Consider the following 18790-nt stretch of genomic DNA (forward strand, 5'->3'; position numbering starts at 1 on the left):
GTTTACTGGAGGCCTGCCTTAACCGGACTCTCTACCTCCAGCTCCAGTTAAGCCTGACCGGTACTACAGGGTCCCTGACTCTCACCAATTTCTATACAAGAGCCATGCTGCTGACCCAGAAACCATCTCACAGGGCCCCAAGGGAGTTAAGGCCTCCATTGCTAAAATCCATTGCCTAGAGATTCCAGATCCTTAGAAAGGTGGGGAAAAATATACATGAGGGCCTTAAACTGTCAATTTCATATGCTAAAATACCAACAGTTTTTGTTATCATAATTGAAAAGTAAAATGTCACAACCTTAACAACCAGACTTGAAGGAGTTGCAGGATTTGATGCATAGTGCAGAACAAGTGGGTAAGCATACCTTGTCTTGATGGTCTAGAGGCCTCATGCAGAGCTGCTGTTACAGGATCAGTCATACGTAGGCATGCCTGGCTCAAGGAACAAGCCTTGCCTGATCATGTCAAAGCTAAATTACTCTTCAAAGGATGTACTATTTGGTGCTAATGCTGAGGGAGTATTAAAGGAAAATGAGGAAAAGGCTTAATCCATTCCAACTGTGAACGAATTTCTACTGGTTCAACCCCACGTTTTAGTAGAAATTGGCCTTCAAAAACTGGTCCTTTCCTGCCACAGACCCCAAAGAGGCAGATACAGGCGAGGGGCAGAGGGCAATCCCAAGGATCGTACAGAGGCAGACAATGGCAACTCTACACACAAACAAAGGAGTGGGTGACAACTTCGCATCTTTCAGAAAGCAAAAACAATGACTTTTCTCCCTTTGCCCCCAACCAGGTCAAATGGGGCCCCCCTTAGGAGAAGCTGGGGCATTTTTCAAAAAATTGGCATATTGTCACAAAGGACAAATGGATCCTGGACATTATAAACAGAGGCTACAAATTCCATTTTCACACCCTTCCAAAAATGAGAGGCATGCCAAACCTGCCACACAATCAAGAGGCACCAGAGGCACAAAATTACAGAAACATGAAAGCTATGAAAGCTATTCAAGAGGTACCTACGCACGAACAAGTTCAAAGGTTTTTATTCCAGGCTATTTCTGGTGCCAAGGAAGGGAAAAGATTGGAGACCTATTTTGGATCTATCCATCCTAAACACATTTTTCAAGATGCTCACTCTACAGCAACTTCTTCCCATGCTGGGCAAGGAGTCTTAGCTGGTAACATTGGACCTCAAGGAGGCATACCTGCATGACAAAATTGCAGAAGGTACCTCAGATTTCTTGCAGGTTCAACCTGTTATCAATTCTCTGCATTGCCCTTTGGCTTATCTAATGCGCCCAGAGTATTCACGAAATGCCTGGCATCAGTAATTGCCTACTGCAGACTTCAAGGGATACAAATATATCCCTATTTGGATGACTGCCTGATCCAAGCGGACAGCAAGCACATTCTTCTGAAACATCTGGCTTATGTAATAATGTTACTGAACTCTCTGGGATACACAGTCAACAAAAAGAAATCAAGGCTAATACCCTCTCGGAAGATAATTTTCCTGGGTGCCAATTTGGACACAAACACCCAGATGGCCTAATTCAATACTTCAGAAGACTAGCAAATTTAGCCAGGCTGAAGGAAAATCCTGCAGGCTCTGGGATTCATGGCATCTTGCATCTTACTAATCCCATGTGCAAAGCTGCATATGAGGAAACTACAATAGTACCTGAAAAACATATGGTCTCAACACAGCCACAGTTTGGAAACAATAATACCACTAATTCCATGTCTGCAAAGGAATTTCTGTGGTGGGCTCAAGCATGTCAAACAAACACAGGTCTTCCATTCAGCAAGCCTCAAGCAAATCAAGTCATCACAACAGGCGCTCGGACTATGACAGATCGGTGCATTCAGGGCAAATGGTCCCAAAGAAAAGCACCTTCACATCAATCAAAAGAAATGCTAGCAGTAATAAATGCTATTATAGCTTTCTAGGACCTTCTACAACCAGGTCAACTATTGATAAGAACAGACAACACCACAGTTATGTGGTACATAAACAAGCAGGGAGGAACACATTCTTACCCCTATGCAGACTGGCCATGTCACTTTGGAACATGGCCATGGAAAATGGAACTACAAGCACAGTACTTGCCAGGCAAGGAAAACACGCTGGCAGACAACCTAAGCAGGAATATGACAGATCCACACGAATGGAAGTTGCATCCAAAAGTTTTTACAGAAATAATCCAAGAATGGGGAAGGCCAGACATAGATCTCTCTGCCTCCCACAAAAATCATCAATTGACAAAATTCTGCTCAAGGATCTTCCATCCAAAAGGCCTGGAGAGTGGACGCTCTCTCTTTCAGTTGGACATCAATGACAGTTTATGCCTTCCCACCTCTTCCTCTGCTGCCCAAAGTTCTATTGAAGACCAGAGCAGAAAGACCAAAGATGATCCTCATTGCTCCGGACTGGCCAAGGCAACACTTCTACCCACTCCTGAGGAGCCTGACGCATTCCCCACCATGGACCCTGCCTCTAATGCCTCTCCTTCTGACTCAGCACAGCTTCAAAACTCTTCACAGTCAGCTAAAAACACTCAATCTAGCCGCATGGAAGATTTCTTAGCATCACAGCAGGCCCTACTCTCCAAGGAGGTGCAGGATGTCATTTTGGAGGCCAGAAGGCCATCAACTAGAAAAGCTTACTCCGCAAAATGGAAACGTTTTTGTGTCTGGAATGAGAAAAAGGGCCAGGACCCTGGAAAACTGAATTTACCTCAAATACTACAATATTTGGCTGAACTGCTAAGCAGTGGACTTTCTTTCTCCTCCATCAAAATCCATGCCTCAGCCATTTCTGCAGAATACAACACTGATCCACCTCTATTCTCTCACCCTCTCTTAAGACAGTTCCTCAGAGGGGCTAAGAATTTAAGACCTCCGAGGAAACGACCAATACCTGCTTGGGATCTTAATTTAATTCTGGAAAAACTGACCTTACCTCCTTTTGAGCCAGCTGCTTCATCAGATTTGCAATATTTGTCCTGGAAAACAGCTTTCCTTCTGGCTATCACCTCAGCTCGTAGAGTTTCAGAACTACAGGCTCTCATGGCTGTCCAGCCTTTTATCATCTTCCATCAGGACAGAGTTTTCTTACGAACCAACCCGTCCTTTATGCCTAAAGTGGTATCCAGGGTAGCTTTAAATCAGGCCATACATTTACCTACTTTTTATCCTAATCCTCAAAACAAAGGGGAGAGATTACTACATTCCTTGGACATCCACAGACAACTGCGTTATTATTTGGACAGAACAAAGGCTTTCAGAAAATCAGAACAGCTCTTTGTGGCCTATGCAGTAGGAGCTCAAGGAAAGCCAATTTCCAAACAGACAATCTCAAAATGGATAGCCCACTGCATACTCTTTTGCTATTCCTTTCATGGCAAAACTGTACCTACGGGCATTAGAACTCATTCCACCAGGGCCACAGCCACCTCTGCAGCCTTCCTCAGAGGAGTTCCTACCAAGGATATTTTGGAAGCAACCACTTGGAGTTCTGTGCATACCTTCTCCAAGCACTACAACCTACCATTATACTCCAAATCTAGAGCAGGCTTTGCCACTGCAGTCTTGCAGGGCATTTTGGCTCCTCCTAGTTACACCTAGTGCCTACCACCCCTTTCTTAGCTTTGGGATTCTACCCATCTGTTATGACTGCAGCTGTATGCACGATGAACATAGTACAGTTTTGTACCTACCATAAATGTAGATGTTTCCTCCTTCCCCTCTTGGGGTATTCTTTTATGGTGTATTTGCTTGCAACTACTGTTTTTTGATTATATTGCATTGCATTATTACATAATTTTATGTATTGCCTTTCTTCTGGGGGCACCTAACATCTGGGGCAAGAAAAACTGAAGAAAATGGCGTTGGCTGGTTCTTTTGCCCCCTGTATACTTTAGCAGGGAAGAAAGCGGCGTGACAACCGGGACCTAGACTTTTGGAATAAAGGCCGACCGAGGACCCCCCTGACCCGCAGGATGCTGTCGCACTGTCGTCAGGGAAGGCGACAACAAACCCCGCCGGACCTAGACTTTGGAATTCGGCCGACCGAGGACCCGCCTGACCGCAGGAGAACCCCATCTGTTATGACTGCAGCTGTATTAGCACTCGAACATCTACATTTATGGTAGGTACAAAACTGTACTTTTTGGTCAAAATGTCCTGCTGTTGTTGCCATGGTCGTGGTGTCGGCCACTAGAAAGGAACTTGCTGATGAAAGTACCTTTGTGGATCCTCCTGACCAGGAGGCTCGGGTGATGGACACATTTAGGAAGGGTGTATATGCTTTAAGGTCTGTGAACTACTTGGCACATTTTACTACACTTCAGAGGGATCTGATTAAGGATCTTTCCGATATCCTTAAAGGAACTATGTCTGAAGTGGTGAAGGATTCAGTCATTTCTTAGCTGGTGACCCTGAAATTGATTTCCAACTCATCCATGAGGCTTATTTCTAATGTGGCAGAAGGAAACCTCAAGGGCAGTGGGTTCAGGCATAGCCATTAGGAGACATGCCTGGATGAGTTTGTGTGACTTTGTGGAGCCTTACAAGTCTGCGTTAGTCAATGCCCCCTTTGACGGCACCTCTCTTTTTGGCCCCAAAGTAAAAGATAGTTTGTCTAGGTGTGAGAAGGATAGAAAGACCCTTTCTGCCATGGGCTTATGTTTTTCCACACCCGCCCAAAAGATCCTTTTAGAGAAATCAGAGGTGATGGAAAGATGTGGTTCAGAAAATCACAAAGATCTTTCCAGGACACAAGTGGAGGGTCTTCCCCAGAGGGAGAGGGGGAAGTTCAAATGGTAGATGCCACCCTCATGGCAGAGGAGGCCCGCAACATCAAAGATCCAGAGAACTCTTCTTTAACAAGCCCTTGCAGCACTCCTGAATGAAGGTCCAACTGTCCCCCTCTGGAGGCAATTGGGGGTTTGTCCCTGCACCAGAGAGCCTAGCTAGAAATAAAAAAGGAGACTTGGGTGCGGAGGATCATATCCAGAGGATATATAATTCCGTTTTCCCTTTGTCCTCCAAACTCAAAAAAAATCCCAGATGTTCCAGCACACAGTCAGAGGGAACAAGCAGCATTTCAAATACAAAAGCTGATCAACAAAAGAGTCATCCAAGAGGTCCCCTCAGACCAGAGAGGATCCAGAACTTAACTTGAGATTCTTTTTAGTGCTAAAGAAAACAGGGGACTGGAGACCAATTCTGGATCTCAGCAACGTGAACAACTTTGTTCGGGAGATAGTTTCGGAGGATCATGGTTCAGTCAATTCTTCCACTTCACGAGAAAGACAATTGGATGTACTCAATAGATCTCCAGGATGCGTACTATCATATAAAAATGAGCAGACTATCCAGGAAATTCTTACACTTCCAGCTAGGAGCCAGTCATTACCAGTTCAGGCACAACCCTTTGGTCTCACCACAGCTGCCAGGGTGCTCACCATATGCATGGCAGTGGTAGCAGCTCACTTGAGCCTGCACGGTTTCCGGATATTTCCTTACTTAGATGACTAGCTGATACCCGCCTCGACCAGGCATCAACTTATCATGGCAAGAGGAAAAGTAATTCAGATTTGTGCACAATTAGGCATGACCATAAATTTTGAAAAGTCACATCTTCAACCATCTCAAACTGTAGAGTTTAGTGGGCACTACTCGACACAGTCAGCAATAGCTTCTCTTCCCCTTTCCAGAGTCCAAACCTTAAGAGTGCAAGTAAACAAGATACTTTGTAGTACCACAGCCCCTGCTCATTTGGTCCTACAAGCATTAGGATCAAGGGCGTCAGTGATGCCCCTTGTTCCACTGGCCAGTTTTCTCATGAGGATTCTTCAGTGGATGCTGGCATCTCAATGTTTGATCATTCAGCTACCTCTATACTCCCTAATTCGAATCGCCAACTTGTGCAAAAAAAAAGATCTGATATGATGAACCCAGTCAGAACAGCTACTACAAGGCCATTTATTTGTCCATTCTCAGGCCTAGGCGGTAGTGACCACAGATATTTCCAGCTGGGGTGGGGAGGGCATTACCTGGGAAATACAATCCATGGCGTGTGGTCCCCCGAGGGAGGCCAATTTGCATATCAGCTTTCTGAGTTGAGAGGATTGCTTTAAGTGTTGCAAGCCTTTCAAGATGTTTTCCCATCAGAAATGATTGCTATACAAATAGACAATATGTCAGTGGTTTGGTACATCAACAAACAAGGAGGAACCAGATCATACCCCCTGTTTTGGGAAGCAGTATGAGTCTGGCAATGGGCAGTCTCTACCAACTGCTTTCTCTTAGCAACACATATCCCAGGGAAGACCAACGTACAAGCAGACAAACTGAGCAGGTGCATTCTGTTACCTCACGAATGGTCCCCTCAACCAGAAAGTAGTAGACAAGATTTTTCCACAAGTGGGGCCAGCCTTGCTGCAACCTCTTTGCTTCTCCCTTAAACAAGTGCAGCAGCTACTGTGCCCTTATCCCCCCACAGGGATAGTCACCGAGGCATGCTCTACTTCACAAATGGCCCCCCGGTTACTGTATGCTTATCCTCCCATCCCCGATATCGAAATTCCTTCAGAAACCTGCCAGGTTGAAGAGCAAAGTCATCCTCATTGTTCCCTTTTGGCCTTGACAAATTTGGTTCCCTTTCCTGTGGCCTCATTTGATCCATCAACCCTGGATACTGGATCTAGTTCCAGACCTTCTGTCTCTCCTGACAGAAATGGTTCATCCGGATCTTCCAAAACTCAAGCTGACTGCTTGGTTTCTCCATTTCCAGTAATAGCCAGACAACCTATGCTCTCCTCCTCAGTTTGCAGAATTCTATTATCTTCCCTCAAGCCATGTACAAGAAAAAAGTATGCTAGCAAATGGAAAAGATTGTGCATTGGGCACTTGAAAATGATATGGATCCCCTTTTCTGCACTGATTCATGCTATGCCAGATTTTTTGTCATTGTTTTTTGATCAAGGGGTTAGTTCTACCACAGTAAGGGTTCGGTTAGCAGCAGTCTGCAGTTTAAATGTCAAGTCTTGATGGCTTTTCCCTTATGTCACACAAATTTCGTAAGACCTTTCTATATGGAATACTCCTGTTGAGGCCTCCAGCTAAAGATCTTACTCCACTGTGGGACTTAACTTTGGTACTGCAACTTTGATTCTTCCGCCATTAGAACCTCCAAATACTTGCGATCTCAAATTCCTGTCTTGGAAGTCTTTATTTCTGGTGGCCATTACTTTGACCAGATGAATTTCAGAAATTCAGGCATTATCAGTGAAACCTCCATACCTAATTTTTCATAAAGATAGAGTTACACTGCAAGCTAATGCATCCTTTTTGCCCAAGGTTGTATCATAATCCAACATTAACCAATCTGTCAGCTTTCCAGTCTTCTTCCCAAACTATACAAAGGTGAACATTTGTTGCATTTTCTAGATGTGCATAGACTATTACGCTTCTACTTACACAGAACAAAGGACTTCAGAAAATCAGATCAGTTGTTTGTTTCTTTTGATAAAAAGAAACTGGGCAAGCCACTGTCTAAAATTTCCCTAGCCAAATTGCTCACTAATTGCATTTTTCATTTATGATAAATTGAATTTAACCTTAACTGAGCATTTACTTGCTCATTCTACAAGATCCATAGCAGCTTCCACAGCATTTCATTCAAGAGCATCCATGGATGATATTTGTGCAACAGCAACTTGGGCTTCACTTCACACCTTCATTTCTAATTACAAGTTAGACTTAGTAGGGCATCGTGTGGCTCAGTAGTGCTCAGGAATGTCCTTCCTTGAGGCCACCTTGGGATTATAGTAGCTGGAGACTCTGCCCCATTAGTTGAGGATGGAATGAAAATACACATCATCAGATAAAGAAGTTGTGTACTTACCATAACATTCTATCTGTGTTGTCCACTTGTCATTTCTCTTTGACTCCCCACTCGCCAACCTCCCCATGTTGTGCTCTTTGAAGAGCGAGTGGATAGAGCCTGTCTTGGGATCTTTACCTTGTCTGTATCAATCCAGATATAGCTTTGTGCTCCAGTATCTGCTGTATTTCTGCTTACAAAATTGTGTATATGAGTAGAGTGTTAGTCTTTTGCTGTAATCTGCTAACAAAATCTGAGGTAATGTGGGTGGTGCATTCTGGGTAAGGGAGAAGCTTGAGAGTTTAAGGTTGCCACAAGGTTTTTAAAGTGGCCGAGTCAGATCCGGGGGATTGGATCCAAACCCATCAGTTAAGGAGGAATGAAAATTGGAAAACACAAATGGGACATTGTTTTAAGTACGTAACTTCTTTTTTCCCATCCATTAATCCAAATTAGTTTTGAAGAGAGTGAAGGGTGGGCTTTGTTTTATGAAGATGGAAAGTTTATTCCATAGATGAGGTAGCCTTTGGGATATGACTCTCTCTCGCCAGCAAGTTCTGTTAGAGTCACAAATAAGGTTCAGGTCCATGAAACCCTTTTATAATTTTTCTTGAGAATGTGCAAAATGTTCATTAGGGCTGGATCAGAGAATGCCTTCTACGTCAGGCATATGTCACCTCTGAATAAACAATATGAGATGGAGTAAAGGTATAGAGCCTTTAGCTGGTCTGCATAAGACGTGTCTTTATGCTTTGCATTTTTTTTTTTTTTCATGAGAATCCTCTGGGGCTGTTCAGTTGGTGTAAGTGCCTGGTTAGGTACATGCAGAAGGGAGCATTGTGCTAGAGTATGGGCCTGATGAGAGCAAAGTACAATGGCACTATGGCTTTGAACTTGATTTCATGCCTTAACTTATAAGTTGAGCCACGCAGAAGGATTTCCTCAGTACTGTAGCTACCTGGTAGTCAAAGGTTAGGTTATTATCTGTCTGGGTTCCTAGGTCCCTCAACACTGGGTCTACTTTTAGCAGTGTGCTGTCAGTATTATAATTTGCAGGGATATCTGATTTACTTAAGGGTACGATTATGCATTTTTTTTAGCATTTAGTCTCAGACCATGGTTTTTGGCATCAGTCATTTGTCATTTTAATGATTGCTCCCAGCTTACAATCATCAGTGAACTTGGTGAGCCAGAGGCCCCCAGCATTGTCCTTCACTTCAAAGAAGTACATACCAAACAGGAGGGTTCCAAACACTGAACCATATGGGACACTGCTAGTAACAGGTTTCTTATCGACAGTAGGTTCAACTGTCCAGACAGCACGTGTCCTGTCAGTGAGCCAGCTGACTCATCCATCTGAAGATGTAGGGGTTCAAGTCTAACTCATTAAGTTTATCTATGATTTTCGAGTGGGAGAGTGTGTCGAAACCTTTGGCCAGGTCTAGATAAGTGGGGTGTACGGTTTTACTCTCATCCATGGCCTTGTGTCATTATTGATCAGGTTCATGATAATTCTCTCCATGGCCTTGCAGATAAGACTGAGCAAGCTTATGGGTCTGTAGTTCCCTGGGTCAGTTGATGGGCCCCCCCTTGTGCAGAGGGACGACTGTTGCAGTTCACCAGTCCTCTGGGACAAAGCCCATCCAAAGGCTGTGGTTAAAGAAGATTTCTAGTGGCCCTGATAGATTCTGTTTAAGCATTTAAGAAGCATCCTGGAACATTGTCAGGATCCATGGAAGTTGTGTTTTTGGCTTTAGCGAGCGCAGTCAGGGCCTGTTCCCTCGTAGTGACTGGTAGGGGGTGGTTGCGGGTAATTCTTTGGGTGTGGTAGGAGGTGATGGAGGGAGAAGTTTGAACTGAACTTGTCAGCCAACAGGTTTGCTATAGTTTCAAGCTGGGTGTAAGTGTTGCCGTTCATGATTAACTAGGCTTATTGTGGAGTGTTTCCCCTGAGGTTGCGTACAAAAAAAAGCCTTATGGTTATCTTTCAACTGGGAGGCTACTTTGTCTCCTAGTTTGCTTTTGGCAGATTCGACCAGCTTCTCTAATTTGTTTGTTTAGACTGGTGAGTGTCTTTTTGCACTGTTTTGTCTGTTCCTTCTTGACTTTGGAGAGGATTTTTTTATTTTGTTGAGTAGCCTGTTTATGCTAGGGGTCTACCAAAGTGGTTTAATTTTGCCAATAACCATAGTTTTGACTTTGGCAGGTGCTGCCTCCTCTGTGCAGCTATGAATGTGGTTGTACAGCTCAGAGTAGGCCTTAGTGTCTTTCAAATTTGGAGGGGCCTGGAAGTTTAATAAGCTGTCACTTGAGGTAATTAGCCTTAGCAAAGTTCTTAACAGTTTTGGAGTTTGATGGGGTTCTAGGTTAGTTTTAATACTAAAGGAAATCATTTAGTGATCATATCTTGACCAGTGAGGAGTTAATGCTCAGGAGAGAGCAGCATCCCCATGTTTGTACTAGGTCTGGGATATTTGTGCCTCTAGATGGGGAGCTAGCTAGTTGCACCAGACTGTTTGCATTGACAAAGCCCAAAAACCTCTGAGCAAGTGAATTATGGGTCATATATGTCTTCCAGTTTATGGAGCGGTAGTTGAAGTCACCCCTAAATATGATGTTAGGCTAAATGTTAAGAGATTCCAGGAGGTTTAGGTAGGAGGTGTGGCTTTCCAGATTCATGTCAGGGGATCTGTAGTTAGCAAGGATGTGATAGGTGGTCACACCTAAAGTTTGGCATGGAGCAGCTCTAGGGAGTCATGTTGTTGGACCAGTCTAACAGTGTACTTGTTCTTTATGAACACATACACCTCCTCCCTTTGATTTATCCTGAGCTGAGGGGGAATGAAATGTATGAAAGGCATTATAGACTTTGATAGTCGGGGTGCTTTCTGTGATTCTGAACCATGTTTCCATGACTGCACATATGTCTGCATCCTCCAGGGTGAGGAGTGCTTCCAGGGAGTGCAACTTATGTAAACTCTTAACGTTGAGCAGCAGTGTCTTTAGGTAGTTGTGAGTGATTTTTGTTATTTTGGAGGGTTTAACAACTTGGCACATCCTAAAAAAGGCACTATGAGGACAGATAAGGTTTTTAACAGTATCCTGTAGCTAAGTGGTAACAAGTGAAAACCATGTCTGGCAAAGCATCATGGTTTGTGGAACATGTCTACCCAAGCTGACTGATGTTGGATCTCCTTGTTGTGGCACCAGAAACTAAGCCAATTGCTGAAGTCAATCATTTTTTGCAGGCACTGTGGCATCATCATTGATGAAAGTAGGATGCTACTCAAGGCTAGAATCATACTTGCCTAGGACACATATTCAAAGAGCTCCATCATGTCTCTCATCGTATAGTTCAGTGAGGTACTTCGTAGGTTGTTTACACCCACATGGACTATAACTGTGTCATACTGGTACTTGTGGTTTAATGACCCACGCGTATGTGTGATCTGGCAGTTCCAGGCTCCAGACAGACAGCTCACTGTGATCTTCTCCTTGTTTAGCCTGGTAAGGGGGACAGCAGTATGTCTTACAGTGCAGTCCTCAATAACTAGAATGTTTGGCTGTGTGGTGTGTTGCCTTATGGGCTTGGAAGCGGGGCTAGTGCGATTTCAGAGTTATATGTTGTGTGAGGTGCTGTCTTTTTTGAGTGTGCACAAAGCCATTGAGAGATGCTTTTAGGAGATTTTGGAGGTCTGGGTAGATCACAAGCGAGTACCTCTGTATATGTGGTTCTGTGTGTTTCATCCTTAGTGTTGGTAGTGCTTATTTTTAATGCTAACAACCTGGTTTGCATTTTTCATGTGTGTATGTGAGAGCTTTGCCTTCACTGTCATTGTGTATCTACATCTCTCACATACTGTTTGTCTATTCTAAAATTAAATGGTTGTCAGTAAACCTGAGGCAGTTACTACACTGCCTAAGGATGCCCATATCCAAAAAGGTCAGAAACCAAGATGACAGGGAAGCGCCTGTTCATTTTACCAGATCCTTAGTAGATTGGAAGGAGTAGGAAAGAGTCACTTAAACTCTATAAGTGCACATGTTTGGTATTATACTATTAGATGACTTGCAATGGTGCTGCCCTCTGCACAAACTGGCAGCTCTTTAAGCATCTGTGAATAGTGGGAGACTATGCAGAGCATTTCCTACAGAGCATTTTAAACTGGAGAGGTTTTCTTATATACAAGGCAATGCGCAAATGTGAGGATTTATACCAGTAGGATGAAAGACTTTTACACAGTTAAGACCTCAGGCCAATCAGATAAACACACAATAAGCCTTCCACTAGCAGTTCGCAACTCATATGGGTTGAATCAGTACTCTGCTCCCACCAGAGTGCAACAAAAAACATCTAAGCTCAAGTGCAGTAACAAATGCTCTACAACAAAAGGTGGAACTCCTGCGCTATCAGGAATCCTTGGAAATAAGTTATCAAACCAATAAATGTTCACAGATAAAGAAAAAGGTATGCAAATGTAAGAAAACCTCTAGAAAAACAGAAAAGCTTTGCAAAATTTAGAAATTTTTTAGCAAAATCCCAAGAGCTTTGGCAAACTCAGAACAGCTTTTGAAGTATCAGAGTAGGTTAGGAAATACCAGAATATTGTTAAAATAACTTAAGAGCTGTACAGTAACACATAGATGGCATTTATTTAATAAGAGCAGGCTAAAAATGGTGATACATTCAATCAAATTAATAAATGCAGCACAGAAGTGTTAAATAGCACTGAGATATTTAAACCAAGTGCAAAAAATGCTTGTATCAGCTTTGTAGGTTGAGATGGTTTTAGAAGCAGTCCAAGTATTTTAATGACAGGTGTCCAAGCCAGACACAGGTTAGCTTTGAATAAATGAGCCATAGAAGCAGTAAAAATGTTTTTAGTCTCTTTAATTTCATGCACAGGTCAGTCATATTTTTGTCATTCAGAGGAGAAGTTGTGGATAGTAATTAATGAAGAGGGAAAAAGTCAAGTGGGATAAATTGATCCTTCCAATAGAGCAAGGAGGCTTAGGATTACCTGATTTGAATGGATATTTTAGAACTACACAGTTAAGGCTGTTATGCATAACACAAGCAGAACGCTATAATTCATAGTGGAAAGGGATGATGATGATGAAGCAGGGGGTGAAATTCAAGAAATAAGGAATGGAATTTTGGATGTAGGCCCTAAAAGAGAATAACAGTCAAACAGAGTATTATATTCATAAAGCAGCAGTGTGTGTACTAACAATTAAGCCATCATGGTAATAGAGAAAGAAGATTTTGTCTACAGGGATGAGGGCAATTAGGGGTACAGAGATGGCAAAGGAACTAAGGTATTGGGAGATGCCAAGAAGACATTTGTACATGCAGGCTAGAGACTGCATTCCCTTATCAGGGATTGATATCTGAGTATACTCAATGAGAAAGGGATAGGGGAATCCTAAGTGAAAGATCTCCACTGGTTGAGTTTTAGTTGAATCTAGAACATACTTTGCTTATTAAAAAAAAAAGAGATAAGTAGTGGGGTATAAAATATTGCTTAATAACTTTAGGAATCAAATGGAGGATGTCAGAAAAGATTGGGAAGAGAGATTAGATAAGCGAGTTACAAAGAAACAGTAGTAGGACATATTATATGTTTGTCTCCCAAATATGCAAGAAAGTCTAGAAGATTTTTTTTTTCCTGGAAATGTTTGCATAAGTACTTTTATACCCCAAGTAAACTCCAAAGATTTGTTCCTGGGGTAGATAGCAAATGTTGGAGATGTAACTGGAAAGAAAGATGAATCTGGGATCATATGTGTTTGGAGTGTAACAGGTTTGCAAACTTTAAAAATTTCCTACAGATTACTATGTCAGGAAAACTGGGCAAGCAAATGAATGTAATTAAGGAAATTATTTTTTTGAGCTGGGCTGCAGAATCTGAATTGCCTAGAGATAGACCTTGTTATGTTTAATTCTAGATGCTCCCAAGAAAAGCTATTAACAGAAAATGGAAATAAAAGTCTAAACCAACCATACTTGAATTAATGAATATTGAAACAGAGAAAAAAAACAGGGAATTAGGATCTTTAGAAAATGGTAGGAGTACATTTTATAGAAAAAATAATTGTGGAAACAGTACATGCAGAAAAATATTTTGGAGGAGGAATGTGGTTTAAGAGAAGGTAGAAACTGAACAATGTGTGTAATGTTGGGTTGTCTGTATTGTATAGATCAATGTATTGTGATGTATCATGTTTGTAAATATGAACTTGTTAGTATGGTTAATTACATCTGTATAAATGTAAGTTTGCCCGTCTCACAAGTGATAATTCACTAAAGAAGTTTAAAAAAGCCACCACCATAAATGAAGTACGGAAACACAAGGACTGTGCTTCTGTGACTCAAAAGAAAGCAAACACTCCCTGTAAGCCCTCATCTGAGTGATGGTAGCTCCTAAAAAGGCATTTTTGGTATGGTTACTGAGCAACCTCTTGTGCCCAGCACAAGGTCTGGAGATGTACCTTTCAATGTCTTAGTGGAAGAAGTATGGACAAAGCCTGACAAAATGGGGGGACAAAGGCCCAAAATAGGGACATATTTTAAGTATTGCTCTTGTAAACTAGAAAGTTGCTAGAGTAACAGGGTTTGTTTTAACATACATTTTCTGAAGGATTTGAAGTCTGAAACTCAAATGTATATCATTATTTAGTGACTTCAATCCTCATATCATTCCAGTGATTTGCAAAAAAAAAACACAAATTACATTCTGTGAAAGTCTGTACAGTTGAGAGGTATGAGCCTGGAGACCACATAATTTTGTCACCTTGACAAGTGAGCATGTCTCACATGTCAAGATTTCAGTCCTTAGTGAACCGTGCAGTGAAGAAGTTTACCTCCCTCCCTCTCTCCCTGATTAAGAGTTCAAAAATGAAGTGGCCAAGAACTTTTGGAGTGGGCTTTCATGTAGCCTGCTGCTGTTCTGACTGTACTGATGTTATGTTTTAGGTCACAACCTCAAGCATGCTGCAGCATGGTGCGGACAAGTTGAGGCTTTCCTTTATTAAAAAGGAGCCCCTGATACTTCATTCTTAAGTGGATTTTTGTAGGACCTGGTTGATAACCTGATGAAGAGGAAGCGAACAGTCTCACCTTTTTTTATACCTAACCATCTTGAGCGGAAGCAGCCTCCACACACATTGAGGAGGGCACTTAAGCATAAGGGTTTCAGTGAGTAGTTTTTGCCATGTCACATAAAGAGGTTCTCCAGTTCTGTGATGAATCTATGAGAAGCCTGCATGTCCTTTCTGTGTTTGTTTTATCCTGGTTCTTCAGTGATCTCCCACCTCCCAAACACACTACAATATGTTGAGTAATGATCTTCTGAATTACCTGTGGGTGTACATGTAGTGTTTAAGCATGTGTATGCATTCTGTGATAGGTGCTTTGTCCAGAACGATCTTCAAAGCTTTAACTTCATTGTTCGGCAGGCAAGGTTGTAACATCCCAGTAACCCTGGAAAGGGTAAAGCAGTTTATCAGAAAATTGATAAATGGATGGTCTTGCTTTCTGTAGTGCAGGCTAAGTCACCACAGTAGCATTCAGCATTCCAATAATCAATTTCCTGACACCTGCCTGGCCTGTCTTTTAGTGTGGGTGGATCTTTGAGTTTGCCTCGGCTTTTAGACCTTTCATAAAGGTACTAGCTGGGTCCAGATGTGCTCATGGTCATACAAGTTTTAGAGGTCTTAGGGTATGCCTGGAAAAGTCTTCACTACAGGATCAAACTCTCCTTAGAGTGCAGAGGTACAGACTACACATTTCTTAAAGGGGTGTAGAGGCCCTCATCCTTTTGGAATTGGGCAAGGATTATTGTTGCTGTGTGCTATTGGTTTTAAAGGAGACAAATAATGTCTGTCATGTTCTAGTCCTCATCAGCTTCATTCAGCATATTCAGTACTTAAGGCTCTAGATATTGACTTCACAGGTGATAATATATCTGCTGCCACAGGGTGCTTGATTGGCATCAGTGGATGTGATGATTCCTTCTTCATGGGCAAAGGCTTCTGTGAGGAAGTCAGAATGTGTACAACTTGGGTTGAAAGCCTGGACTGTCTAACCATCACTGCAACTGAAGAAACTATGCAGTCAGCTTGAGGACTGCAATGTCTGGCTAAGGCTCCCTAGAAGGGTGAGAAAGAAGATCTGGAGCAGGGTTCAGCACCCACGGAGGGTGAATCAGGTGAGACCAGAGGAAGAGTGTGCCCACACCTGTCAAGGCCAGAAGGGAGCAATGAGGATTACAGTGGCCTTGCTCCACATTGCATTCTGCAGAAACTTTGGGATGAGATGAGTGGGAGGATAGGCATAAAGGTGACCTGTGGGCCAAGTGTGGACTAGGGCATCCCTCGGGGACTTCCCCATTAGGGAATGAGGGCAACCTGTCTAGAGAAAATAGAGTAATGGAGACTGCCATTTAGCCAAGAAGATGCAGACTGGACCTTGCTGGTGGTATGTGATGGGAGAGTACAGCCACTGCCTGTCGATGAAGAGTGATGATCCTGAAAGCTGTCAGTCTGGCTATCTGTAACTTTGTATTCAAATGTGCTCCAGTTCTATCATTTGACCTGGTTGAAGTTTCGACTTGGCCAGATTGACTGTTCCCTAACTGGGGGCATAGGTGGAACAAGAATCCTGGTGGGATAGTTATGAGACAGTCATCCAGATATGAGAAAATGCAGAATCCCTGCAGTCAGAGATGAGCTGCAACCACTGCCAAGCACTTTGTGAACATCCAAGGGGGCTATGGTGAAATAAAAGGGCAGGGCACTGAATTGGAAGCAACTGGTTCCCATCTGAAACAGTCTGAAGGTCTCTCAAGCACATCCAGCCATCCATTAGCAGGGGTAGGATAGACTGTACTGTGACATTAGGAATTTTGTCTATTTCACATATTGATTCAAGGTACACAGTGGGGCTCAAGTCCCAGTTTTTCTTCTGCACCAAAAAGAACCTTGATCCAATTCCAGATCCATGTTGGCCTTGCGACCTCCTAGATGACTTGCTTGTCTAGCAGCTCTTTTATTTCTAGTGCTGCTGCCTCCCTTTAAGAGGATGGCCCATCAGAAAGTTTTCTTGAAAACAGGGTTTGAGAAAGATGTGTAACCTCTGGTTGTGATCCTTTACACCCATAGATCAGAGAAGATGAACATCCAGGCTGCAGAGTGCAAGAATAAATGCCCAGCAGTCAAGCAACTATTCAGGGACTCTAGAAAGACCTATCGGAGAAAGGTACCCTGAGTGACAGCTTTGCTTCTGCAGTCAACCTCTGCCACACAGGAGATATGTCCACCATGATTGTTTTCCCTTCTGCCTTGGGGAGAAAGAGGGTCGTCTTTCACTAGCCGCCACCACCACCACAACAGAATCCATTGCAGGACCCTTGCTGCAAAAGGAATTGTCTTTGGGAGGAGAGTAATTTTGTCAGGCTTTTGGGGAATGGGTTTAACAATATCCAGTTCCTTCCTTACCCGCTTCGATACCATGTCAACTAATTTGTCTGGGACGGACCACCAAGAAGTAGATGGGCCAGCCCCAAACCCCTCAAGGAATACTGATTCCTCCTGGGACAGGGCTTCGGTGGGCCACCACCCTTTTTTCCTCAGAAGTTCAAGAATCTCATTAAAGGAGACATCTTAGAGGTGGGATCTAGGGGATTCTTCCCTTTCATCAAAATCAGTATCCTCTGTTTGAGAATCTTGTGAGTTGTCTATGTTTTTCCTGTTGCACAAAGGCTTCCTGCAACCTTCTTCAGTGGGGTGGACTAGAGAGGACTCTGAAGCCAAAGCAGAGTCCACTATGAGACTGACTAGACACTCTGAGGGGCTGGCTGTGTTGATGTGACTGAATGTGAAAGACAAGGACCTGAAAAACACTGTGGGGGCAAGTGTGGATCCAAGCAGGAAAAGGAAGCATGCTCCTGAGTCTGAAAGAGTGCTCTCTTAAAGGCCTCAAAGGCACAAGTCAGAAGAGGCCCTGATGCCATCCCAGTAGGATCCAAGGACTCCAACACAGACTGGCCCAAATGACCCATCTGACTCTGCTGTGAGGTCGATGCCAGTGCTGAGCTATCTAGCGCAAATGCACCAAAAGGAAGGTTCCAACAATTTCAGGGTTGATTCCAACCCCACAGTGCTGACACCTCCGCTCCAACATCCATTGAAGTCTGAGGCACTTAGTGTTAATTGGATCAGAGAAATTGTAGGAATTGAAGAAGACCAAAACTTCAGATATGACAAAGACAAACCCCGTGAGACACTCTGGTCCAGATGCTGAAGTCCATGGATCAGATTGTGGAAGGAGCTGCAGTTTGATGGGGAGACGGAACAAGGCTAAAGATTTCGACAGGGGTCAGAGCCAGGAGAACCACCAGCTGGATCTGGGTCCTAACAACTTCCTCATCATTCTGTCAATGTCTGCTTCTGATAGACTTCTGGAGTACCAGAGTAATCTCAGGGACAGTGCTGTGGACAGGGGCCTAGAAGTCCTATAAAAAGATTTTTCTTGCAGGAAGGATGAGCAGAGCCTGGGGTTGGTGCGAATTGAGGCTCTCAGAGCAGAGAAAAGGAGTTTGGGATCCAATAATAACAGACTCGAAAGCTTCTCTAACTTTAGCACAGGGCTAGAGGGATCTGAATGATCCAGAGAATGCTTCTTAAGTACTGCCTCTCCTTATCTTTGTCCTTGGCATTTCTGAACTCCCTCCACCCCTGCTGTTATCTGCTACTCTCTTAGAAGTAGGGTAGGAAGAAAAAAGAATGTGGAAGGGGAACTTATACTGCTGTGGCAGTAAGAAGCCCCTTGAGTAGCAATATGTTTTGCTTTTCTGTAAGGGTTCTAGTACCAAAGTCAGTACAAATCGAATAATT

At 43.2% G+C, this 18790-nt stretch overlaps 1 protein-coding gene across 4 annotated transcripts in view; it reads left to right on the forward strand.

The window, feature by feature from the left end:
- The window catches only part of TP53BP1 (tumor protein p53 binding protein 1), a 1265047-nt gene that overhangs the window by 1204585 nt on the left and 41672 nt on the right, over positions 1–18790 (forward strand). The window lies entirely within an intron of this gene.

This window comes from Protopterus annectens, chromosome 7.part0 (genome assembly GCF_019279795.1).
Source record: "Protopterus annectens isolate FY-2018-M chromosome 7.part0, PAN1.0, whole genome shotgun sequence".
In the NCBI taxonomy this organism is placed as follows: Eukaryota; Metazoa; Chordata; order Ceratodontiformes; family Protopteridae; genus Protopterus; species Protopterus annectens.